The sequence below is a fragment of the Pleurodeles waltl genome, chromosome 4_1 (genome assembly GCF_031143425.1).
Source record: "Pleurodeles waltl isolate 20211129_DDA chromosome 4_1, aPleWal1.hap1.20221129, whole genome shotgun sequence".
NCBI classification, from domain to species: Eukaryota; Metazoa; Chordata; class Amphibia; order Caudata; family Salamandridae; genus Pleurodeles; species Pleurodeles waltl.
In genome coordinates this window covers 417,857,656-417,882,320 of record NC_090442.1, presented here as the reverse complement: position 1 = coordinate 417,882,320, position 24,665 = coordinate 417,857,656, and the positions used below count along the sequence as shown (strand labels likewise).

Genomic DNA, 24,665 nt, shown 5'->3' with positions numbered 1-24,665 from the left:
TATGCCGAATGTTTGTGTAGGGTCACATTGGCCCGTGAAGAAAAGGGAGGGGGGGGGATTTTCCCAGGATTCGTAGTGCCCCCTTGGTTCAAGTAATCTGTGTAAAGGGGCCTCATTGTGCAAGGGCCCAGACTATTACCAGCCTCTAAGATCACTGTACCATCCACCCCTTCCAACATGTGGTCAAACTCTCTTGATTAACAGAAGGCCAGACCACTACCACCCCCATTTTTAAAAACTGGCCATTAAGGAGGCCATCCATGTCATTCTTATTTCTGTTGGAGCACCAGAAAGATGCCTTCTTAATAAGTCAATCAACCTCATCAAGGACATTAAACAGTTAGACACAGGAACCTTGTATGGCCCAACTGTCTGTGGGGCACTGGTATCTAAAAAAAACAAGGGCGCAATGAGAGTTGTACTGGTGAGAGAGACTGCCTGGCCCTGCCTAGGCTATGTGGTGGTTTATAAAAGTAGCCTAAAAGAAGATTGATATTAGTATGACCTTCACATAAATTCTTAGAGGGGCCAGCAACTTTTGGACCAACCTGGGATCTTTAAAAATAACTATAACACAGTCCCCCGGGCAAACCTTTCTGCTCCTTCTGATCCACCGTACTCTACGCGTAGGGAGTATGTTATGTGCCAGGGAGGTAGGAAAGTTCAGATTGTCATGTGATTCTATCTGTTCCTCGCCCAAGCCCGGAACTCCTGTCAAAACTGCTACATAAGGGCATGACGCAGGTGTAGATTGATAAAAGGGAGGTTCCTGCTCTCTCGAAAGGGTGCCCTCCCATTATCCCCCAGTTGATGAGTTGGCGCTGGATCTATCACGCTGACTGTTTTTACCTCCGTTTCATGCCCCTTATCATGCACAGCTTCATCCGACGTCTGTGAAGAGGTGCTGTCATTATTGCTAGCAGCCTGTGAGATCTGTAAGATCGGAGTGGTCTGAGACTGAGTTGACTGAGCAGACTGAGTGATCTGGGTGGGCTGAGTGGTGGTAACAATGGTAGAGGCTTAGTAATGTCCTTAAGAGATTGATCAGTTGCTGTCAACCGAGCCAAAAAGGGTGTAAGTTCCGATTTCAAAACCTCTTCGACCCTACCCACCAGTTCTTCTATCAAGAGTCGTCCAGCATGGCCTTACATTATATGCAATATCAGCTGCACAATTTGCAGGCGAATAAGAGATGAGTGGGGATTTGATAGGGTTGGCGGTGGTGCTCTTGGTGCCTTGCTTTCGCCAAACAAAACTTTATATGCGTTTGACAGCTTGCTGGTGCTCCCCTCCTGGTGATTGTCTAACAAACCCCCCCGGATTCTGTGGTAGAGCCAGACCATTTGATATTTGATTAGAGGCAGTTTGATCAGGGGTTACACCATGCACGCTAGACATACAGGACGCTAACGCAGCACTTCCAGACCCTCTGGGGGCATTGCCACTCAGCGTCAGGATGAAATCGCCCTCTCTTGGTGATGAGCGCATCATTTCTTGGGGACCCATAGAAAGTCTCCTCTCAGTCATCTCAATTTCTGTGGCGACCACCCCAATCGCCCTCTGGAGCATCAGATTTATAAGATGTTGTCTTAGGATGTCCAGATGCTCCCTTGTGCATTTGTGCTTAACCATGATCTCCCAGCTGATGCCGATCCCCAGCAAACCAGCTGGCAATAACAAATCACTTGCCACCCTAGGATGCCTCCCAATAAGTAGTGAGATAAATTTTGATACAGCGACTCTCGTGAAAATAGAAATTGAAATTTAAGAATTGAAAAGTCAGGAGGGAGCAGCCTCCTAAGTACTTAAGAGCACTAAAGCCGAGGAGAAGAATGCAAATGACTACAGGTCTACTATAGGACTACAAATCAGCAAATAAGTCAGAAAACGCGACCACAACGAACACAGCAATTGGAAGACTTTTAGTAGCCAGTGCAAAACAGCAAGCAGCAGTGGCACTTACCTCCTCCCCTGGTCTTGCTGTCACCGCTGCCTCCACCCACACATGCAGAATACGTGACGGGGATATGAGCATACTGGCCACTATTGATGTAGCTCCAATAATGATCCTCCAATATAACTGGTGGATTTAAGCTTGACCCCAAACCCCAGAACTCCTAGGGGTCCAGGTGTGCCTCCACCACTCCCCCCACCACTCTACTGAACACCCAAAGCCTGCCCATCTCCATGAGCAGACAGGGCACAGCAACGATTGGGCAGAGAATGGAGCAACACAAAAAAATAACGATTTTGCAAGCCATCATGAGGCCGTCATGCGTGGCCTGATTCTGATGATCTGGCCCTGCAATCCCTCCTCTGTAAACCCTGGACCTCCCCAGCCCCCAGCTCAAACTTTCCTGCGTGGCACCAACAGGTGCGGGCGGGCACGAGCACGGAATCAGGGGAGGTTACGATTGAAATACTTAATGCTTGGTAAATATATAAATATAGACAACACCCTGTTTACGTCCCACAACATTTGATCACCATAGCCGGTCTCCTCAATCTAATACTTTTCTTCACTCTACAAACCAAAACATTATTTCTCACACTACGTTCATCTACTTGACTGTGTCCTGCAGATATTGCTGATCTATAACAATTCATTGTTATGTAAGGCATACCCTTCTCAAATTGCTCAGTCAAGAAATTCACTACTGCTTTTACAGATCCAAACCCTTTCCATGCACAAACATACCCATTTGTTTCAATCCCCTTGTGTCTACTTCTAGTCCACAGAGCCCATGACTCCTTCAGCAGCTCTTCAGCCTTTGTCGACAGACTTGACACACCTGAAGATCTCCTGACACTTTCAAATCAAGAAGGTTCAAAACCCCCGAAAGCACTGTTGGATGTTTTTCCACCTCCACGCCTTTCAGAAGGCCCTCTCTTGAAGGGAAATAAAATGTAATTTCCCAAGCCATTTCCAACAACATTGGAAACCATACCTGAGACACTCAAAATGAAGTTACTAACACCAAAGGACATTCCCCTCTCCTCACTTTCTGCAGAACCCTCTGAATCATTGCAAACGCTGGGAATGCATAGGTCTTCCACCCTTTCTAGCTCTGCTGAAAAGCATCTACTGCAAATGCTCCTGGGTCTGGTAACCAACTGTAATTCTTCCAACACCTGAAATGTTAACCTCCTTGCAAACAAGTCTATTCCCAAAGGACCCCATACAAAGTCCATCTTCTGAAAGATTTCTTGACAAAGCATCCAATCTGTTAAATCCCTCAAATATCTAGAAATCCGACCAGCTTCCCAGGTATATATTCCACTTTCAGATTGATCTTGTGCTCTATACAAAATATCCAAATCTCTTTTGCCAAATCTGAAAAACCACGGAATCAACAACCCTCTAACTGATTTATATAAGTCACTGCAGAAACATTGTTCATTTTCAGAAGCACTGCTGCCCTTCAAAACATCTTTGAAACTCAGGAGCGCATAAAGAACTGCCGTTATTTTTAAACAATTGATATAAATACTTCTTTGCATCACTGACCATAAACAACCAACCTGAAAGACTTGCATCCAAATCTAGTGCACATCTAAAAATTGAGTGCCCATTCCAGGTGTCCAGGTTTTGCAATCACCAAATAAACACCATCCTCGCTTCTGAATCCAAATATATTTTCTTTTACTCTTTGCAAGGCACAATAATACAAAAGACATGTAAAAACTGCCTGAATTTAAGAGGGCAACAGACCTATTAATCTTGGTAGTTCCCTTAATATCAAACAATCCTTTCTTAACACACAACAAACTTCCTTCTGTATCTTCTTTACCTTCTTCTCCTGTAAAAGCAATACCACATTCACTGTGTCTATTGTAAAACCCAGACACTCTAATTTCTGAGAAGGAATCAAAACTGAATTGTCCTTGTAGATAAAAAAAAAAATTATAATAATTTTTTTACAACAGATTCCCTGTCAGAAGAAGCTTTTCCATTGAGTCATTATCAGCATGTCTGCCAAATGGATGATAAATCGTACTCATCTGATAGAGACTTCTAGTTGCAGATTTCTTACCTTTGAATTTCCCCTAGACGTCAGACTGGATCCAGAGATTTTTCTTTGAGCAATACACTTGCCTTTCGGTAGGTGGCGTCTGTCGACTCCTTCGCGTCGTAGTCGCTGTGAGGAGTGGTACCTAACACGGGGGCTCCTTGTGAATAGGACTATTGCACACTGCCATCGGCCCACTATCGCACGCTGCCATCGGCCCGCCCCGAACGACCCTAAATTTCTGTCCCAACACCCTATGCCTGAGAGTCTTGTCATCCAGGTTTCCTCTTCCTCAGGTGCATTCCGTTCTGCACCCCAAGATCGGGAATCGAAAAGGCTGGAGCAATTTGGGTTGAAGTTGTTTTCTTCCTCCAGTCTCACGCTGTGGTCTGTGAATACCTCATGCCTTTTGGGCCACTATACCCACTCTTTGTGGGAAATGGTTGCGCAAGTTCTGCCGCAGATACCAGCGGAGGCCCGTGCTATTGTCTCCCAAGCTGTCAACGATGGGAGAGATGTGGCGAAGTTCACGATCCGATGTAGGCTGGACACGACCAACTCTCTTGGCAGATCGGTTGTTACGATGGTGGCCTTGAGATGCCATGCCTGGTTGCGTACTTCTGGTTTTTCGGACGATGTCCAACAGTCTCTCATGCACATGCCCTTTGATGCCTCCCGTCTCTTAGGAGACAAAGCGGACACGGCTTTGGGGATGTAATGATTCCCGGGCTACGGCTCGGTCCCTTGGTCTTTCCACTGCACCTCGCCCCCAGCAGTCCGCTTTTCACCCCTTTTGTGGCCACGGAAGGGGCTCCCTGTCGAGTCCCCCCTCCAGCCACCGTGCAATCCATGCTGTTCAGCCCCTGCGTGGCCAGGACGCGGTATCCCACGTGGATGTGGGACATGGAACCAGAGCTCTGCCCAGCCCTCCTCTGCACCCTCCAAACCCTCCTAGTCTGTCCCCTCACTCCCATCCAGTTGGCTGCAGGATTCGCCATCACCTGCTTCTCTGGGAATTCATCACTACAGACAGGTGGGTTTTGCAGACCGTTGAAAGGGCTACTCCCTCCCTTTCGAATCTTCCCACCGACCACGCCTCCATCACTCAGCCAACTCCCGAAGGAACATTTGACACTTCTCCGCCAGGAAGTCGTGGCTCTCTTGGCCAAGGGAGCTATAGAGAAGGTCCCTGTGCCAGGACTGGGTCGTGGTTGTTATTCCCGCTACTTTCTGGTGCCGAAAAAGGATAAGGACTTACGTCCTATCCTAGACCTTTGGGATCGTAAGTACTTCATCATGAAGGAGAAATTCAGAATGCTCACCCTGGCTCAGGTTCTGTCTGCCTTAGACCCAGGAGGCTGGATGGTAGCATTGGACTTGCAGGACGCTTATTTCCGCATCACCATCCTGCCTGCTGACAGACGTTACCTATGATTCGTGGTAGGTCACGAGCACTATCAGTTTACCGTACTGTCCTTCGGCCTTACCAGCGCCCCTCAGGTGTTAACAAAAGTGATGGCGGTGGGTGCAGCTCATCTGCGCAGGTTAGGGCTCTCAGTCTTCCCCTACCTCGACGACTGGCTGTTGAAGGCCAACTCACCACAGAAAGTCGTCTCCCACCTTCAGACTACGGCGAGCCTCCTGCACATGCTGGGGTTCACTATAAATGTGCCCAAGTCACACCAGACTCCTTCTCAGACGCTCCCTTTCATTGTAGCTGTTCTGGACACAGTGCAGTTTCGGGCTTATCCTCCTGAAAAGCGAGTCCAAGATATTCGGGCTATGATTCTGATCTTTCAGCTTCTGTCTTGGGTTTCGGTGAGACTGACTCAGAGGCTGCTGGGCCTCGTGGCCTCCTGGCCTCCTGCAAGTGACACATGTCAGATGGCATATGCGGGCTCTGCCGTGGGACTTGAAGTTCCAGTGGGCGCAGCATCAGGGGTATCTCTCCAACATGGTCCAGATCGCTGAGGGGGCTGCGAAAGACCTGCAGTGGTGGCTTTCAAATCTGCATTGGGTCCATGGTAGATCCCTCTCCCTTCCCCACCCAGATCTATCTATAGCGACAGATGCGTCGCTCTTCGGTTGGGGCGGCCAAATGGGAGAGGCGGAGGTCAGAGGCCTCTGGTCTCTGTCGGAGTCTGGGCTCCATATCAATCTTCTGGAGCTCCGGGCGATCAGGCTTGCGTTGAAAGCATTTCTTCCCTCTCTCAAAGGGAAGGTAGTGCAGGTGCTCATGGACAATATTTCCGCCATGTGGTACTGCAACAAACAGGGCGGAGTAGGGTCCTGGACCCTTTGTCAGGAAGCACTATGTCTCTGGACATGGCTGGAACATGAGGCATTACCCTGGTGGTTCAACATCTGGTGAGTTCTTTCAACGCCAGAGCAGACAAACTCAGCCATCGATGCACAGCCAATCACGAATGGCGTCTCCATCCGAAGGTAGGGAAAGGTCTCTTTCAGCAGTGGGGAGAGCCTTGGTTAGATCTCTTCGCCTCCGTGGAGAGCGTGCAATGACAGCTGTTTTGCGCGCTGGAGTTTCCAAGGTGGCACTCGCTCAGAGACGCGTTTCGTCTCGAGTGGAACTCTGGCCTCCTTTACGCCTTTCTGCCTATATCACTTTTGCCCAGAGTTCTCAAGAAGATCAGAAACGACCGGGCCGAGTCATCTTGGTGGCTCCGGACTGGGCACGGAGAGTATGGTATCCAGAGCTATTGAGTATGGCCATCGATCCTCCACGCAGACTACCTCTTCGGGCGGATCTTCAGTCGCAGTAACAGGGTTTGGTTCTCTACCTGAACCTGTCCAGTCCCCACCTTCATGCGTGGAGATTGAGCGGTGCCAGTTGACGACTTTTGATCTTCCACCCGAAGTCTGTGATGTTATCTTGGTAACCAGGTGTCCCTCCACCAAAACGGTATACCCCTGTTGTTGGCATAAATTTGTGGCATGGTGCGCCAACAAATCCATTGATCCCCTCTCTGCCCCTCTATCTGAGGTTCTTTTGTTCATTCTTTCCTTGGCCCAGCAGGGCTCTGCTTTGGGCACCCTTAAAGGGTGTTTATCTGCCATTTCGGCCTTTCTTAGATTACCTGATCAGCCCTCACTCTTTAAATCTCCTATTGTAAGTAGATTCCAAAAAGGTCTCACCCATTTATTTCCTCCCACTCCATTGATCATGCCTCAGTGGGACCTCAATCTTGTCCTTACTTATTTAATGTGTTCTCCCTTTGAGCCAATACACAATTGTCCCTTATGCCTCCTCACCTTCAAAACTGTCTTTCTTGTTGCCATCACTTCTGCTCGCAGGGTGAGTGAGCTTCAGGCCCTTTCATCCAAACCTCCATTCTTGTCTGTGCATCCTGACAAAGTGGTGTTGAGCACTAAGGCTTCCTTCCTTCCCAAGGTGGTTATGCCTTTTCATGTAGGCCACCCCATTACCCTGCCTACTTTTTATGCACCCCCACATCCTTCCCATTAGGAGGAGAGACTACACCGTCTGGACCCAAAAAGAGCATTGACGTTTTATCTTAATCTTACTAAAGATTTCCGAGTGGATACCCTCAATGGGTACTTCTTTGCATCAAGAGGTGCTACGCTTTGGCCAAGAAGCAAGCTCCTGAGGACTTTCATGCTCACTCCAAAAGAGCGACTGCTGCTTCCACTGCGTTAGCACGCTGAATTCCTGTCCTGGATATCTGCCAGTCAGCTATGTGAGCGTCCCTGCACACGTTTGCTAAACACTACTGCCTGGAGAGTCCGGTCCATCGGGACGGCTACTTTGGTCGTTCGTTCCTGCAGGACTTTCTAGTATGATCTTGGTTCGTAACTCACCGACGAGGATGGCATTGCTTGGGTATCTTTTCTAAGCTAAGAAATCTGCAACTAGAAGTCTCTATCAGATGTACAATTTACTTATCTTCGGTAACAAAATATCTGGTAGAGACATATTCTAGTTGCAGATTCCTTACCGACCCACCCATCCTCCCCGCTTGCGACCTGATTTGTAGGGACAGGGATTCACCTTCAGGCCCTCAGCTCTGGCGCACCAATCTGTGTTCTTAGAGGCTCTGGGCTTTGGCGTGGAAAGTCGTTAAAAGAAACTGACGTCATTGCGCTAAGGCGGCGTCTATGTACTACTCCTGACATCATCACGGTGTCTATGACGCCAATGACCCCCGCAGAGTCGACCATCGCCACCTACCGACACGCAAGGGTATTGCTCAAAGAAAAATCTCCGGATCCACTCTAACGCCTGGGGGAAATTCTAAGGTAAGTAATGTGCAACTAGAATATCTCTCTACCAGATATTTCGTTACCAAAGGTAAGTAACTTGTACCTCTCTCCCATAGAGAAGGTACCACTCCTCTCAACACCTTGGTGAAATAACAAGAAGGTGGAGAGACCACAAGGAAGGAAACAGAATTGATAAACTTGTCCTTGTCAAAATAACTAAACATATGGCGGACTGTTTACTTCACTATTCCGAATCGGAAAGCATCTTTCAGATAAATATTTACTAACCAATCTTTCCTCACCAGCATCTCACTTAAGAGATGAATAACCTCCATCTTGAAGTGTCTGTAAACCAGAAACCTGTTCATCTCTCTCAAATGTATGACTGGCCTCCATCCTTTTTCCTTTTCCTCTCCTAAGAACACAGTTCTTAAATAAACTATATCTTCAATGTTTCACAATTGCATTCTTTTCTAGCAAGCTTGCTATTTCCTTCTCTACTACAACCCTCTGTTCCTTGCTCTTCATCAATTCTCTCAGATGTTTGTATTGACATGGAGTTTCTATGAACTCCATCTTGTATCCTTGAATTGTCTCTACCAGCCAAGGATTCCTTGTAATCAATTCCCATTCTTTTTTTAAATGTCTTAACTGACCTCCTGGTTTTTCTGGGAAAGAACCAAAAGTAGGCCCTATACTCGCCTTGAAAGCCTGTTAGTTCTTGTCCTTGGGTCTTATTCCTTTGGCCTCTTTGAAATCTCCCTCTCTTAGGATAAACATTGTCTCCTGCACTTGCCTGATAACCTCTTCCTCCTCTCCGGACATAATGCCAAGAGAAAGTTCCCTTCTGCCAGCCCTTCTAAGAAACACTACTGCTAAACATTCTCCCCATATTGTATTGGGCCTTATCCAAAGCTGTTAATGTTGACACTTATTTGCTGAAGCTCCATATGTTCTTTCCAAGCACTTTGGGTTTTCACTTGTCTCCTTTACTGCTTAATCACCTAACTTAGGGTTTATCTTAAACAACCCAGCCTTCCTTCTTTCTGCAATATGTCTTATGTTTGCATTCCCTCAAAAGACCAGAGCTTTCTTACTCCATCCACTGGAGTTTCATTAATATAAGCCTCCTCCGCCATTTCAAGGATCCGAGCTAACGGACCCACCACATCCAAGAGTTTTTCTTGCCACTGTTTGAGTGACCTCTCAAGGTTGTTTCGAGGATCTCGACCCATTTTACACACAAAGGTAAATTCAGAATCCAAATAAATAGTGAGACAGATCTGGTCATTGATAACACAATCACCATCATTTTGTATATCTAATAACTTATTCATCCAAAATGTCTGCTTCCTTCTTCACAAAATCCCGATTCATAAACTCATCATCTTGACATCCCTAATCCATTGCACTGCTTAGGACGCCTCTCTTTTATGTCGCTTAGGACACCTTTCTCATTACCTTTTGTGCCTCATAGGCATTGTGCCTCATTTATCCTTTGTTGTGCGATGACCAACCATTGCTCTCTTGCTTTTCTGTCCTTCACATAAAAGATTTGTTTTTCGTCTTTCTCTTACCTTGTTTTTCAACTTCGTCAGCATCACCCTCAGAAAAAGACCAATATAGATTGTCTGATCCTGCTCTTTTCTTTTTCTCTATAACTTTTTCTGAAATTTCCTGACTACAACTCCTCCACTCGTTTTGAATCAGTTTAATTATTTCTACTTAAATTTTTCCTTCAGGGACAACCACAGTCTCAAGCTCTGTACCTGTCACTTTCTTTGAAAACTCACTGAATATGAAAGATTTCCAATAAAAACACCAACAGTGATCCAAAACAACAACACAAAAGCTCAAGCCCTTGTAATTAACCTCCTCAAGAAAACTCCTGATCGCAGCTGACACAACTGTCAACTGATGATAAGTGGTAAAACCTCCACCGTACAATGCTAAATGATCTTTGCAAAGTAAACCAAACAAAGATGGCTCCTCAAATCTTTTGGGGTGCCCAGGGCGCCTCTCCTAACTGCAATGCAGAGTCAGAGCTTCACAAGCATCTTACTCTGCAGCTCGCGACATGCTGCCGGTGAAAAACACGAAAGCAGGACTACATTTGATCACCCCTGCACTTGAAGGAGAAGTTGTGTGTTGTCCTTGCATTTGAATGATGCTGGGGATCAAGAGACAGATAAGGAATTCATTTATAAAACTAAGGTTTTATCTTGCGAGTAATGTTGAGTCTATTTAATTCTTCCTATTACCTATATGTTTACTAATTTAGCCCTTAGAGAATGCCGTCCAAGCCGTTTAAAATAACAAATTAATTGAACAATGCACCAATATTAAATACATTTTCTTCTTATTTTTTAAAACTAAACTACCTATCTCTCAAAACTACCCCACAACAAAACAAATCTCCATAAATTGGAGAACCATAAACTAATAATATACAGTTATTAAAAGATCAGGGTAAAGGGCCACTTATTTGTAATGGAGCAGCAATTAAAAGAAGAATTTGATTCCGTTCAAAGACTGTTTATGTGTGATTTTTGTGATGTTGTGCATTGAAGGATGTTAATGCGTAATGATGGCCTCTGCTTTTGTGATAAAATCAGTCTGCTAGCCATTGAAATGTAGATTTGTGTGGGAGGAGTTGAATGTCGAATGTAGCTTTGGCCAGTAGTGTTTAATGTAACTGAAGAGCAACTGTGTCTTAAAAGTGAAGAGTCTCATAAATATATTGCCGAAATGTGTTTTTAACAGTAGAGACGAGGAAAATGCAACTGCGTTCCTGTAACAATGTTGTCCCACTCACCACCCCTTCTGTAGAAAGCTTCTTGGAGAAAATGGATTTTAGAAAACAATGAATCATTGAACACCTGTACGTCCTCATAGTATGTTATTTGTTCTCAGCTCAAATTGTCTTTTTTCTTTGTCACAAGGATGGAACCCTAAGAGTATGCTACTGAAGTTGATGTCTGAGATCCTTTCATAATGCTTCATGCAGCAGATGCCAACAGACAAGTCACACAACTTAAACATTTTTTCGAAATCCTTTACTACACAGCAGATATCTGAAAGAAGGTTAACAACCAAATGATTTAGTAAATTTCAGTTAAAGTACATAAGTTGAAAATAGATACCAAAATAGTTGTGTAAAGTTAAAGGTTCAGCAAATGTGTCATTGTTTCTGTGCGTGTTTGTATTACCTCTAAATGTCCTGTTTTTGGTTTGCTTTTGTGATTGCCGCCTGCTGTTTCAATATGACAAGTCTTTTTAGTGGTATGAGAGGAAAAATGGCCCCATGTACTGTATGTTGAAGTGCTGACTTTGCCTTTGGCTGAACGAGAGAGATGAGTGTGGAGATGAATTTGGTCTGAAAGGAAAGAAGGCTTTATTGAAACGTAAGATTACACTGAATGTATTTAAACTTCCTTTCTCTTAGCTAATTTCACTGCCCATCCTTTCACCCAGCCATAATATTTAACATTGCTTGTTGTACTCCTAAGTCAGTCATTTTTCTCGTCAGTTTGTTATTGTGAATTCCATTCCTTATGCAGCTTGATGCTCTGGCAATGAGTTATGCAAGTGCTTGGTCACGCCTAGGTGTTTACCTTTCTGTTTGCTGTCAAGTGTTTGAAGTTTCTAATCGCCTACTGTTACAAAAACAGGTTATAGAAACAGAAATTGTCGTGCTCCAAGATGACCACTTTTATTTGACGTTCTAGTGCACCTACATCTTTGGTTTTGTACATCTTCCCTGGAGCTCTTAGGCAGTTCTGATAGTGGTTGTAGGGTACTATACATGGGGCAGCTTTCCCATGAGTGGGTTTACTTGGTTCCTAGCTGCCACAAATACCAGAGCTGACGATGTACATGTTTTCATCTAGCTCCCAACTGCAAACAGGGATCCAGCCCTGAGTGGGCAGCCTGTGGGGATGAATGTGGAGACAAATTACAAATGCAGATGGAGAAGACTGTCTGCATTGAACCAGATGCATTGGGAACTAGCTGCTGGAGACTTGTGTGACAGTTGAACAGATGACCTGGGTGAACCCTGTCACAGAGTGTGAGTCTACAGGTGTTGGACGAAAGAAGGCAGCTGAAAGATCTCCTGTGGTGCTAAAGCTGACCTTGGCAATGGGCCTTGGTGGATAATTTGCTCTGGAGAGCAGGCAGCCTCCAAAGAAAACTAAGTGAGAAGGTAAATGGACACTTCATCACCCAATTTGCTCCCCATGTAGGTCTCCACAAAATAAAATGAAGGGATTGTAGTAAGCTGACTGGTGTGTGTTGGACACCTGTGGTGTTATCACCCTATACCAGATCCAGGTATCCCCCTGTTAATGAAGTGTAGGCAGTGTCTAGGAAGCCAGGGCTCTCTATAGGTAGCTGTGGTTGAGAAGCCAAGACTTATCTGGGAGACATGTAAAGATTACACAATACCACTATAGTCACACAACACTATCGCACATGAAAGGACCACGCAGTGTTAAAAAAAAATAAAGCTAATTTATTATAGTAACACAAATACTAGAATACTGAATAGGCAATCCCCCAACTGGTGGTAAGTAAACACACTATTATATACACATTAGCAATCAGTAAAGATCATAGAAAGCAATAAGCATTGGCAAAAGTATAGGTAAACAGAGAGGGCTACACCATATACTAAAAAAGTGGAATGTAAAAGGCAGTCCCACACCAAGAATGTGGAATCAGTAGAAGAGAGCTGGAGGAACTAGGAACCCCAAGAGGTGAGTACCAGAGTGACCCCCAGCGACCAGGAGAAGTAAGTGCCTGGGTCCCCCCAAATCAAGAGGAGGACTTTGGAAAAGGATTATGCAAGACCCACCCAAGACTGGAAGAACCCAAAGGTGGATCCTGACAGAAGAGGACCTGTAAAGGAAGGGGACCAATTCCAGTTCATGTTGGAGTGTCCAGTTGTGGCAGGAGCCACTACCCACTCTTCTGTGGGTCCAGGACCAGATCGACGGTGGACGAAGGTCAGCAGTGCAGCACTGGAGATTAAGAGAAGTCCCAGAAGTGATGCAAGTGGTGTCCCACATCAGCGGTCGAGATGCAGTCAGTTAGTGGTGCTGGAAAACCAGCCTTAGCAAATGCAAGAGATGGAGAAGAAGTTTTGCACGGCTGAAGAGGACCAGCAAGGCCCAGGGGACTCAACCCAAGTAGGGGAGTCCGGGGTGACCATCAGCAGTTAGGAAAGTCACGGGAAGAGGAGGTAGCCCCCACAGGCAACCCACTGGCAACAGACACAGCACATCGCAGTGAGGCCCATGCAGCACGTCTGAAGAGAAGTCCCACGTCACTGGAGCAGCAGGTAGGAGCCTGTTCTTGGCAGGAAGAAGTGCTGGGGGCCAGGTTTACACTGAGCCTGAAGATCCCTTGGCGGAGGAGCAAACAAGCCTTGGTAGCTGCAAGAATCGCAGTGCACAGGGGTATTATTGTGCAAGGAGAGACAAAGGCTTTCCGTCTCCCAAGTTGGACAGCTGGTGTAGAGGACCAAGGGGACCTTTCCAGACCACCACCTGTGATGAAGGATCCATGCAGTTCTGGAGAAGAGCAGATCAAAACAGCTGGTCGTTGTTGCAGTTGGTGCCTGCAGATGCATCGGAGTGTCTCCTTCAATCCAAGGGAGATTGCTTCTTACTTGTGCTGTCTGAAGACTCGCTGACCTCAGAGGATGCAGATGATGTTGTGGAAATGTTGTAGTTGCTGGAAGGAGCTGGAGAAACAATATTGCAGAACGAAGTTGTTGCCGTAGTTGCAGATTGTCAGTTCCTGGAGTGTCCAGTTGCAGTCCCAGTGGCCAGAAGATGAACTAAACAATGCAGAGGAGTACTGCTTGCACGGCTTGCAGAGGAGTACTGCTGGCTGGATTCTTGCACGTTGAATCTGAGGAACCACCCAAGAGGGAGACTCTAAATAGCCCAGGAAGGGGTATTGGTCATCTAGCAGCCTGACCACCTATCAGGAGGGAGCTCTTACTTCACCTACATGACCTGGCCACGCAGATGCTCCCAGGTGCCTCTGCCCACCTTTGATTCAAGATGGCAGAAGGAGCTCTGGGCCCCACCCCAGATGCGGTGGGTGGTGATGGACAGCAGAGTGGTCACTATCCTTTCCTTTGTCCAGTTTCGCACTAGAGCAGGGACTGGGGGTCCCTGGACTGGTGCAAACTGGTTTATGCAAGGAGGGCACCAAATGTTCCCTTCAAAGCATACCACTGTACCTGGGTCCAATACACGGGTCCAAATGGCTTCCCCGCACATACAAAGTCCAGTGTAATGGAGCTGGAGTTTGTAGGGGCACCTCTGCTCATGCAGGGGTGCAGTCACACAGGTACCTGCACCCTGCCCTGTGGGCTAGAAGGGCCTACCATAGGGGTGACTTATACTGACCTGGTGCAGTGACCTGTGGTGAAAGGGTGCATACATTTTTTCACGCAGGCTGCAATGGCAGGCCTGCAAACGCATTTTGCATGGGCTCTCATAGGTGGCACAATACATTCTGCAGCCCAATGGGAACACCTGGTGCCCCCAATGTCCTGGGTACCTAGGTAACGTATACTAGGGACTAATATGGGGGCACCAGTATGTCAGTTGTGGGTTGTGCAAAAGTCCTAAGCAACCAAATTTAGAGGGAGAGAGCACAATCACTGGTGTCCTGGTTTGCAGGATCCCCCTGAAAACAGCCAAAGCATACTGATAGCAGGCACAAAGTGGGGGTAGCCATGCCAAAAACAATGTCTTTCCTACAGGGATGATAGATGCCTTGTACATGGTCTTTGTAGAGATCATAGGCCATATGCCTAAAGTAGAGCACAGTCTGGAGGCCCTGGATCTGTGTTCTTCACAGAATCAGCATCACAAGACCTTGAAGATCGAACCCATAGATGCTGGAACTCTGAAGATAGTAGTGTCCTTAGTGTCTAACATAGAATGCAAAGTGGAGATGCTAGAGTATGAGGTAAAAATGGCAAGAGTGTATTCTGGGACTGTCAGTCTAGTAAGGAGGCAGGTCCATAGACTAGTGGGAAGTGGTTTGACAGCATTCTTAGAGGTAGGGTTTTGGGTAACAATCTATTCAGGTTTGATTTTTAGATAGTTGCTTTGTTTTAAAATGCCTGTTAGGGCTCCCTCTGTCTCCCTGTTCTTGCTATAGATTACCTTAGATGTCTGGAAGATATAATGTAATACATTCTTCAAAAATACAGTGAGAAATACACAGAGCATATGAACTTTGAGTCTGCCCTTTGAAGCCAATAGCTTTCATTAGCGTTTTTTCTTAGTTTGATTTTCCTTAGGGCTGTCTATCAAGAGCATGTCACATCATGGATAGTTACTTTGTGCCATTTGGGTTCCCATTAGATTTTGGTGATGTGGCATCAAGTAGTTTTATTTTAGTTAGACTGCAGATGCAGCATGGAGTTCAGCTTGTTATTGAAATTCAGTGTGTGTTCTTTGATGTATTTACTTTGCTCACACAATATTTTGAATGCTAATTTATATTTTTAGGACATGGTGCTTTTTGGATGCTTTAGCATACCATAAAAACATGGTGCTATTCGTCTGTCACCCTTGAACATTTATTTCTTAATGTTGTCTACTGAAAACTCTAGCTGTCTGACTAGACCCTTGTGTCAGCACACAATATGCACATTCAGAGGGGGTTTTAGGTGATTCTTTTTGAGCAGTTAGCTTGTTTTTTTCTTTGCTGTCTGAATAACATGACTATGTTGCTCACAAATTAAAAATGTGCACAAATGTAGGCTTTCTTTTAGATGCAAGAGAGATACAGCTTACCACTGTTGATGCAGTCCTCTCCTCAACTTTCATATTGTTGTAACCCGGGATGGCCCTTCGTTATAGAATTGTTTCTAAAACAGCTGGGCAGCCCACACAAACCCTCTAAATTACTAGTAAGTAATTACCAAACAAAAAGCCAAACGAGGCAAATGAGGTGGTGTTCTCAAGTGCTTCTTCTAAATATAGAGATATTTTTGTGAGGGAGCTGCGTGTCACGTCTGCACTAAGTGAGAACCTACATACTAGAATTGTGATATAGAATTCATACCAATGTTGGTCTGTTAAGCTATTTTTGTGTTGTCTGGTTTTGACATGTATTGTGTTTATTCTCCACAACTGGATAGATACCCTGCTTAGGTTTACAGTATATGCAGAGGAAAGCTGTTGCCCCCACTGCATGAGATTTTCTAACATTTCTCAATCACAGGAGAAGCAATTGGGGTGGAGCCTAATGTAATCCTGCTAAGAGCACAAGGGCCCTCAACATGCCTAATCATTTTGGAGCATTTTTAAACTAAAAAACACTGCAATATCTGTGTAAACATTCCGAGAAGTAGATTAGAATCAGTACCATTAAATATCATCCACTCTGCTCAGACATGATTTTTGAGAGGTAGATTCTTGAGCAGTAACGAAAAGGTTTTATCACCATGTTGTTGAAAAAGGCTTAACTACTTGTTTCTCCAACTGCAGCTGTAGTGCTGCACATAGAAATGTCTGATACATTTTTGTGGACCTTTCTGTGTTAAGTGCTGGTTAAGTTTAAATTTGGTGAACAGATTCTAAAAATGAACATGGTCCTGTGTCAGCAGTAAGACAACAGTGATAGTTATTGGTGCCTAACCTCTTTAGTGCGCCCACACTACCTCCCTGATGCGGGTCACGACTAGTGGCTGACACCAGGGAGGGGGTTAAAAAAATACCACGGGAGACACGGAAGATCTTCTGTGTCTCCCTCCATCCGCTTCTTATTGTTTTCTCCATCGGAGCAGGAAGCAGTTGCAAGCCCCAAACGGCATTCCCGACGTTCGGGAAAGCCTTGTTTGAAAGGGGAGACTCTCCCCTTTTAAACACAGTTGCGATCGAGGGCCAGGAAACCCCACTAGACACAAGGGATTTCTGCTGAGTACATTAGTAAAGTCAGCCATTACCTGCACTATAATACAAATGAAATGTATATGCAGGTGGGGCGGTGGAGAGATAAAGGGCACTTTTGCTTGGGAGTAGTGAGTTAATCCGGGGAGGAGGTCGTGGGAGCACCAATAATGATTGTTGAACTGGGCGTTAGAGGTGCTAAAGACTATGACCTTGGTATGTGACACGGTGAAGTAATAGTGTCTTTTTTTTAGTGTCTTGTGCAGATTGCATCTCTCTCTCTCTCTCTCTCTCTCTCTCTCTCTCTCTCTCTCTCTCTCTCTCTCTCTCTCTCTCTCTCTCTCTCTCTCTCTCTCTCTCTCTCTCTCTCTCTCTCTCTCTCTCTCTCTCTCTCACACACACACTTTTGTTATTGTCTACGTAGGCTAGTGTGTTAGAGCAACAGTTCTGCCAGTAGAAGAGATGGCATCCTCATGTAAGGACCAACATTGACCGTTGTGTGATATATTCCTGTTGCGGGCACTAGGCCCACCCACACAAGTGAGGTACCATTTTTATTTGCGAGACGTGGGGGAATGCTGGGTGGAAGGAAAATTGTGGCTCCTCCCAGATTCCAGAACTTTCTATCACCGAAATGTGAGGAAAAAGTGTTTCTGATGGATACAACTACCTGTGGATTCCTCACCTAATGAATTCTCCCCATGCGTAGCATTCAACGGAAACTTTTCTCTAGCTCTGCACGTCGCCGAGGACGTCACAATTGCCCGACTCCATGCGGCTGCGCCTGACGTCATCGTGGCAATAAGAGGCCCTCGCTGGCGTGCTGACGTCCGTTCCCTTTTTTCCGTGCCTTCGATAACGGTTACTTTTCTAGCTACCTGTATCGTTCGCTCTTCCGCAGGGATACTTTGTGTTTTTTCTCGATGTCGGCTCCAAAGAAGTCGGGTTTTAAGCCCTGCAGAGAGTGCGGAGGTCAGATGTTGGTGACTGATCCTCACAACGACTGCCTTTGGTGCTTCAGTTCGGATCATGACGTCCAGGAATGTGGGTCATGTCAGAAGGTGAATCCAAAGGCTTTGAAGGAGCGTGAGGCTAAGCTATTTTTAGCCAAGTCGAAGAAGGAGAGGAAGCAGCACCATGGTTCGTCTTCAGGGAAGTCGACTCATAAGAAACGGTGTCACCGTGACTCTCGGCGTCGGTCCAGGAGTCGAGGTCTCCGTCGACTGGGCGCAGTAAGTCTTGGGAAGTGAGTCCAACGGTGTCCCCACAGCCAGTGACTCCACAGATGTCCCCGGCGCCATCAGTCTTCGAGGTTGTGAAGCCTCAAAGTCATCAGGCTTCTCCGGGGCATCCAGGCGCGCAAGAGTCCAGCCCGGCGCCGGCCCCAGCTCCTCAGGGCTATCCTACGTTCCCAGCTCCGGGGACGTATCCGGCGGCATTTCTCATCGCCATGTTTACCATATTCCAAAATATGGCTCCAGGAGGTGGTGCGCCAGCTGGCCCCACCGGTCCCCTGACATTCAATTTCGGCGTTCCGGCTCCGTACAGGCAGACACTGTTTATGCCATTCTATCCGGCAGGAGACTCTAACCATGCGCCTATGCCGGCGGCGCAGCCATCGATGACGAGGGAGAGACCTTCGACGCCGTTGTTGGAGAAGATGGAGCCTCGAGGCCGGATGGCATCGTCAGATGCAGGGCCTTTGTCCATGGCGCCGGTGGATCCATCTGCGGCGTCGGGAGAATCTGGAGATCCTGTCATGACGCCTTCTTGGCGCCATACACCGACGTCATTGCACTCCATGTCGACAAGTTAAGATATAGACGGAAGGCCCTCAGGTTGCTGGAGGAAAGGGAATACCGGCATCAATTCCTTGAGGAGGGGGGATTGCTGATCCCCAGAGTGAGTTCCCAGGATTGAATACAGCGAGCGGGCTGGATACTTCCCCAGAATGGGATCCTGCCTCCCCAGGGGAGTATACGGAGGAGGCAGCCACCTTTAACTCAGTCATTAGGAAGGTTGCAATTTTTGGGGAACTTCCCTTACCTACAGCTCAGGTTAAAACCAGCCTGTTGACGTAAGTTCTGCACCCTGCTACATCCATGGTGGATCCTCTTTTACCATTTAATGAGGCTCTTATGGAACCAATAGAAGAGGTGTGGAAGAAGTATGTGACCTCTTCGGCTGTCAGTAGGTCAGTGGCCAGACGTTATAGGTCTGCACCGGGGGACCCTGAGTTTTTGTCTAAACATCCTTCTCCAGAGAGTCTGGTCGTGCAGGCATCCTGTTCTTCGCGGTCTGCCCCTGGTTCTTTTCCAGAAGTTCCATCTGACTGAGAATCCAAGCGCATGGAACAGTCAGCCAAGAAAGTGTTTTCGTCGTGTAGCATGGCGTTAAAATCTGCCAATGCTACCTGTATTCTTGGCAAGTACATACATGCTATAATGGATGCGGCGAAGACAGTTCTACCAGACATGCCCCAGGACTTGCATGGCCTACTCTCGGATGCCCAGGCGGCGGCTACGCACGTCATTCAGTCAGGGCTGGATACCACGGACTCTGTTGCAAGAGCCATGGGGAGCTCTGTTGCCACCAGGCGCCTTGCGTGGTTGCGCACTTCTGGATTTTCTTCGGATGTTCAGGCCACGTTGTTGGATTTGCCTTTTGATGGGGCGAAACTGTTTGGATCTAAAGCGGACTCTGCGCTAGAGCGCTTTAAGGAATGTAGGGCCACTGCTAGGTCGTTGGGTCTGCAGGCTGCTTCAACCCCATTTCGATCATTTAGGCGGCTGCAAGTTTTTGGAAGGCAAATTTCCTTTTGTGGGAGATCACAGCAGCCAGGACAGCAGTCTTCCAGCCTCCCTTATCGATCATTTAGGGGGCGGGGTAGGGTCCACACTAGAAGGGCCACCCAGCAGCAGCACCCTTCCTCTTCCTCAGGAGGGTTGCCACAAGGAAAGCAGCCCTAGTCCTCTCGCCATCGTCTCCCATGTCTCTCCGGTAGGGGGGTGGCTTTCTCTTTTTCTTCCCATGTGGGAGTCCATAACATCAGATTCCTGGGTCATCAGTGTGGTGAGAAAAGGCTATGCTCTTCCCTTTCGGGAGATTCCCCCTCCCTTCCCTCCCCGTCCATCCTTTTGTTCAGAAGATCATCTCCTGTTGCTAGAACAGGAGGTTCTGTCCCTATTGCTGAAGGGCGCAGTGGAATTGGTTCCAGAGCAAGAGTGGGGTCAGGGATGCTATTCCAGGTACTTTCTGACTCCCAATTGGTTCCTCAAACAGGAGAAATTAAAAATGCTGACTCTAGCACAGGTGCTTATGGCGTTGAACAAGGAGGATTGGATGGTGTTGGTCGAACGGTCAACGGTGAAACAGTCGCCCTCATTCTCCTCGACCTCTCGGCTGCCTTTGACACCGTCTGTCACCGCACCCTAATCACCCGCCTACGCTCCACCGGGATCCAAGGCCAGGCCCTGGACTGGATCGCCTCCTTCCTCGCTAACCGCTCCCAAAGAGTTTTACCTCCCTCCGTTTCGCTCAGAACCCACCAAGATCATCTGCGGCGTACCTCAAGGCTCATCGCTCAGCCCGACACTCTTCAATGTCTACATGAGCCCCCTCGCCGACATCGTACGCAAGCACGACATCATCATCACCTCCTACGCCGACGACACCCAACTTGTACTCTCCCTCACCAAGGACCCCGCCAGCGCCAAGACCAACCTACAAGAGGGTATGAAGGACGTCGCAGATTGGATGAGGCTCAGCCGCCTAAAGCTGAACTCTGAAAAAACGGAAGTCCTCATCCTCGGCAACACCCCGTCCGCCTGGGACGACTCCTGGTGGCCCACGGCCCTCGGCACCACACCGACCCCCGCAGACCTCGGCTTCATCTTGGACCCTCTTCTCACCATGACCAAGCAAGTCAACGCCGTGTCCTCCGCCTGCTTCCTCACTCTCCGCATGCTCCGCAAGATCTTCCGCTGGATCCCCGCCGACACCAGAAAAAGCGTGACCCACGCCCTTGTCACGAGTCGCCTGGACTACGGCAACACCCTCTACGCCGGGACCACCGCCAAACTCCAAAACCGCCTGCAACGCATCCAAAACGCCTCGGCCCGCCTCATCCTCGACGTACCCCGCAACAGCCACATCTCCGCACACCTGAGACACCTGCATTGGCTCCCAGTCAGCAAAAGGATCACCTTCCGTCTTTTCACCCACGCACACAAAGCCCTCCACAACAAGGGACCGGAATACCTCAACAGACGCCTCAGCTTCTACGTCCCCACCCGCCCCCTCTGCTCCGCTGGCCTCGCACTTGCTGCCGTCCCTCGCACCCGCCGCTCCACGGCGGGTGGGAGATCTTTCTCCTTCCTGGCGGCCAAGACCTGGAACTCCCTCCCCACCAGCCTCAGGACCACCCAGGACCACTCCGCTTTCCGGAGACTCCTAAAGACTTGGCTGTTCGAGCAGCGATAACCCCCCCTTTCCCCCCTAGCGCCTTGAGACCCGCACGGTGAGTAGCGCGCTTTATATTAATTAATGTTAATGATTTGATTTTGATTTGAATTGCAGGATGCCTTTTTCCACATTCCCATTCTCAAGTCGCACAGGAAGTATCTCCGGTTTGTGGTAGGATCGCAGCACTACCAGTTTGCGGTCCTTCCTTTTGGTCTTACTTCCGCACCTCGGGTCTTCACGAAGGTGATGGCGGTTATTGCAGCAGACCTCAGGAGGAAAGGGATAGCAGTATTCCCTAACTTGGACGATTGGTTGATAAAAGCAGAGTCTCCGGGGCTTGTGTTGCATCATCTGCAGATGGCAACCCAGTTGTTGTTCAGTCTGGGTTTTTCAATAAATGTACCCAAATCTCACCTAGAGCCCTCTCAACGCCTCCTGTTCATAGGGGCAGTACTAGACACTACATTGAATCGGGCCTTTCCTCCGCCACAGCGGATCCAGTACATTCAGGCGTTGATTCCGATGTTTCAAGAAGGAGTAGTAGTTCCAGTCCTCAAGTTCCTTCGTCTGCTCGGCCTGTTCGCTTCTTGCATTCTGTTGGTCACTCATGCACGCTGGCACATGAGGGCTCTTCAGTGGTGCCTCCGCAGGCAGTGGTTTCAGCAAGGAGGAGATCTTGGGGAGTCAATAAGGATCTCCAGAGACACTGCAGCGGATCTCCGATGGTGGGCTGCGGACGGCAATCTCTCTCAAGGAAAGCCGTTTTCGCTGCCTCCTCCGGTGACCACGGTGATAACGGATGCCTCCACTTTGGGGTGGGGAGTTCATCTGGGGGATCTGGAGATCAAGGGACGTTGGTCTCCAGTAGAGCAGATGTTTCATACCAATCTGCTGGAACTGCAGGCGATTTGTCTGGCCCTCAAGGCCTTCCTTCCTTCCCTTCCCTTCCCTTCGCGGTCAGTCGGTTCAAGTTCTAAAGGACAACACGACTGCGATGTGGTATATCAACAAGCATGGAGGTGTAGGGTCGTACCTTCTTTGCAGAGAGGCTCTGCGACTCTTGTCCTGGGCTCTGGACCATAGGCTTTGCGTAATAGCAAACCATCTGGCTAGGGTTCAAAACGTGCTGGCGGACAGTCTCAGTCGGTTCTTCTCAGACGAGTGGCATCTGCATCCGGATCTGGTTCTTTACATCTTTCGGATGTAGGGTTTTCCCTGACTAGACCTGTTTGCCAGTCGGGAGAACACGCACTGTCAGTCATTCTGCAGCCTTCAGTATGCGATGCAAGGCGCGTTGGGAGATGCGTTTCAGATGTCCTGGTGCGACCAGTTGCTTTACGTGTTTCCCCCCCATACCCTTGATTCCTCTGGTTTTAAGGAAGATTCGCCAAGACCGGGCCCAAGTCATTCTAATAGCTCCTGATTGGCCACGAAGGGTGTGGTATGCAGACCTACTCCAACTCTCGCTGTGCCCTCCACTCCGTCTCCCTCTCAGGGCAGACCTCCTCTCGCAGTCGCAGGAGCAGGTTCTACACCCCCACCTCCAGACCCTGCACCTTCATGCCTGGAGATTGAACGGGGCAACCTGAGTGTTTTCTCTCTCCAGCCAGAGGTGGTGGACGTTCTTTTGTCGGCCAGGCGACACTCCACCAAATCGGTCTATGCTAGTAGGTGGGCTAAATTTGGTAATTGGTGTGGAGAGCAAAAAATTTATCCCTGAGGTGCCCATCTATCAGATATATTGTTATTTGCTTTGTCGTTGGCACAGCGTGGTTGTGCTGTGGCCACTGTTCAAGGCTATCTTTCGGCCCTTTCGGCCTTCTTATGTCTTCCTGATCAACCCTCTCTGTTCAAATCTCCTTTGGTATTAAGATTTTTGAAGGGGCTTACTAATAGGTTTCCTCCCACTCCTTTTATGATGCCACAGTGGGACTTAAATCTGGTGTTGACTTTCTTGATGGGCTCTCCCTTTGAGCCTCTTCATTCTTGTCCCTTGAGGTATTTGATTTTAAAAACGGTGTTTCTGACGGCCATTACGTCGGCTAGACGTGTAAGTGAGCTCCAGGCCCTTTCTGTTCATCCGCCATTTACAACTTTTTTTAAAGACAATGTGGTTTTGAGGACCAGGGCGGCTTTCCTCCCCAAGGTAGTGTCTCCGTTTCACTTGGGACAATCCATCACTCTCTCGACGTTCTACCCTCCTCCACATCCATATAAGGAGGAGGAAAGATTCCATCGTCTGGACCCCGGGTGGGCTCTCGGCTTTTATATTGACAGGATGAGAGAGTTTCGCTTGGATTACCAACTCTTAATTGGATACGTGGAGAAGAGGAAGGGGAAGGCCGTCCACAAGCGAACGCTCTCCAGGTGGGTCGTTCTTTGTATTAAAATATGTTACTCATTGGCGAAGAAGGATCCTCCTGAGGGGATCAGGGCCCATTTCACCAGGGCCAAGTCGACTTCATCGGCTCTGGCCAGAGGTGTTCCGGTGGCGGACATTTGTAAGGCCGCAACTTGGTCTTCCCTCCACACCTTTGTAAAGCATTATTGTGTGGATTTGGAGTGTGGAGGGATGGCCATTTTGCGCAGTCTGTGCTGCAGGAGTTCCTGGTGTGACCAGACAGAAACCCTCCTCCGAGGTGGTACTGCTTTGGGACTCTATTCATTAGGTGAGGAATCCACAGGTAGTTGTATGCATCAGAAGAGCAAGTTACTTACCTTCGGTAATGCTTTTTCTGGTGGATACACTAGCTACCTGTGGATTCCTCACAATCCCTCCCCGTTGTCCGTCTGGTCATACCGGGATCGCCTTGGGTGTGCACTTCAGTGTCTTAATTTATATATTTGTAAATATGTACATACATTCATAGTTGCATTTCTGGTTATTTGCAAGTTTTCAAACTGGTTCATGATGGTATGCACCTTTTACTATAGACTATAAAGGTTTATATAAAGGTTCTCTATAAAGGTTTATTGCTTATGATCATGGAGTGTTTAGTTTGTCGATGTTTTTCTATTCGTCTCAAAG

General features: G+C 47.7%; 1 protein-coding gene across 8 annotated transcripts in view; it reads left to right on the top strand.

Annotated features, from left to right (window-relative positions):
• Positions 1–24,665, top strand: part of UPF2 (UPF2 regulator of nonsense mediated mRNA decay) — a 765,941-nt gene that overhangs the window by 42,442 nt on the left and 698,834 nt on the right. The window contains exon 1 of one of the 8 annotated variants that reach the window (XM_069228660.1): positions 12,352–12,453. The exons of the other annotated variants lie outside the window; for them this stretch is intronic. The gene's annotated coding sequence lies outside the window, so the exon portion shown is untranslated. Of the gene's footprint in view, positions 1–12,351; positions 12,454–24,665 lie in introns of those variants that run through there. 8 annotated transcript variants of the gene reach the window in all.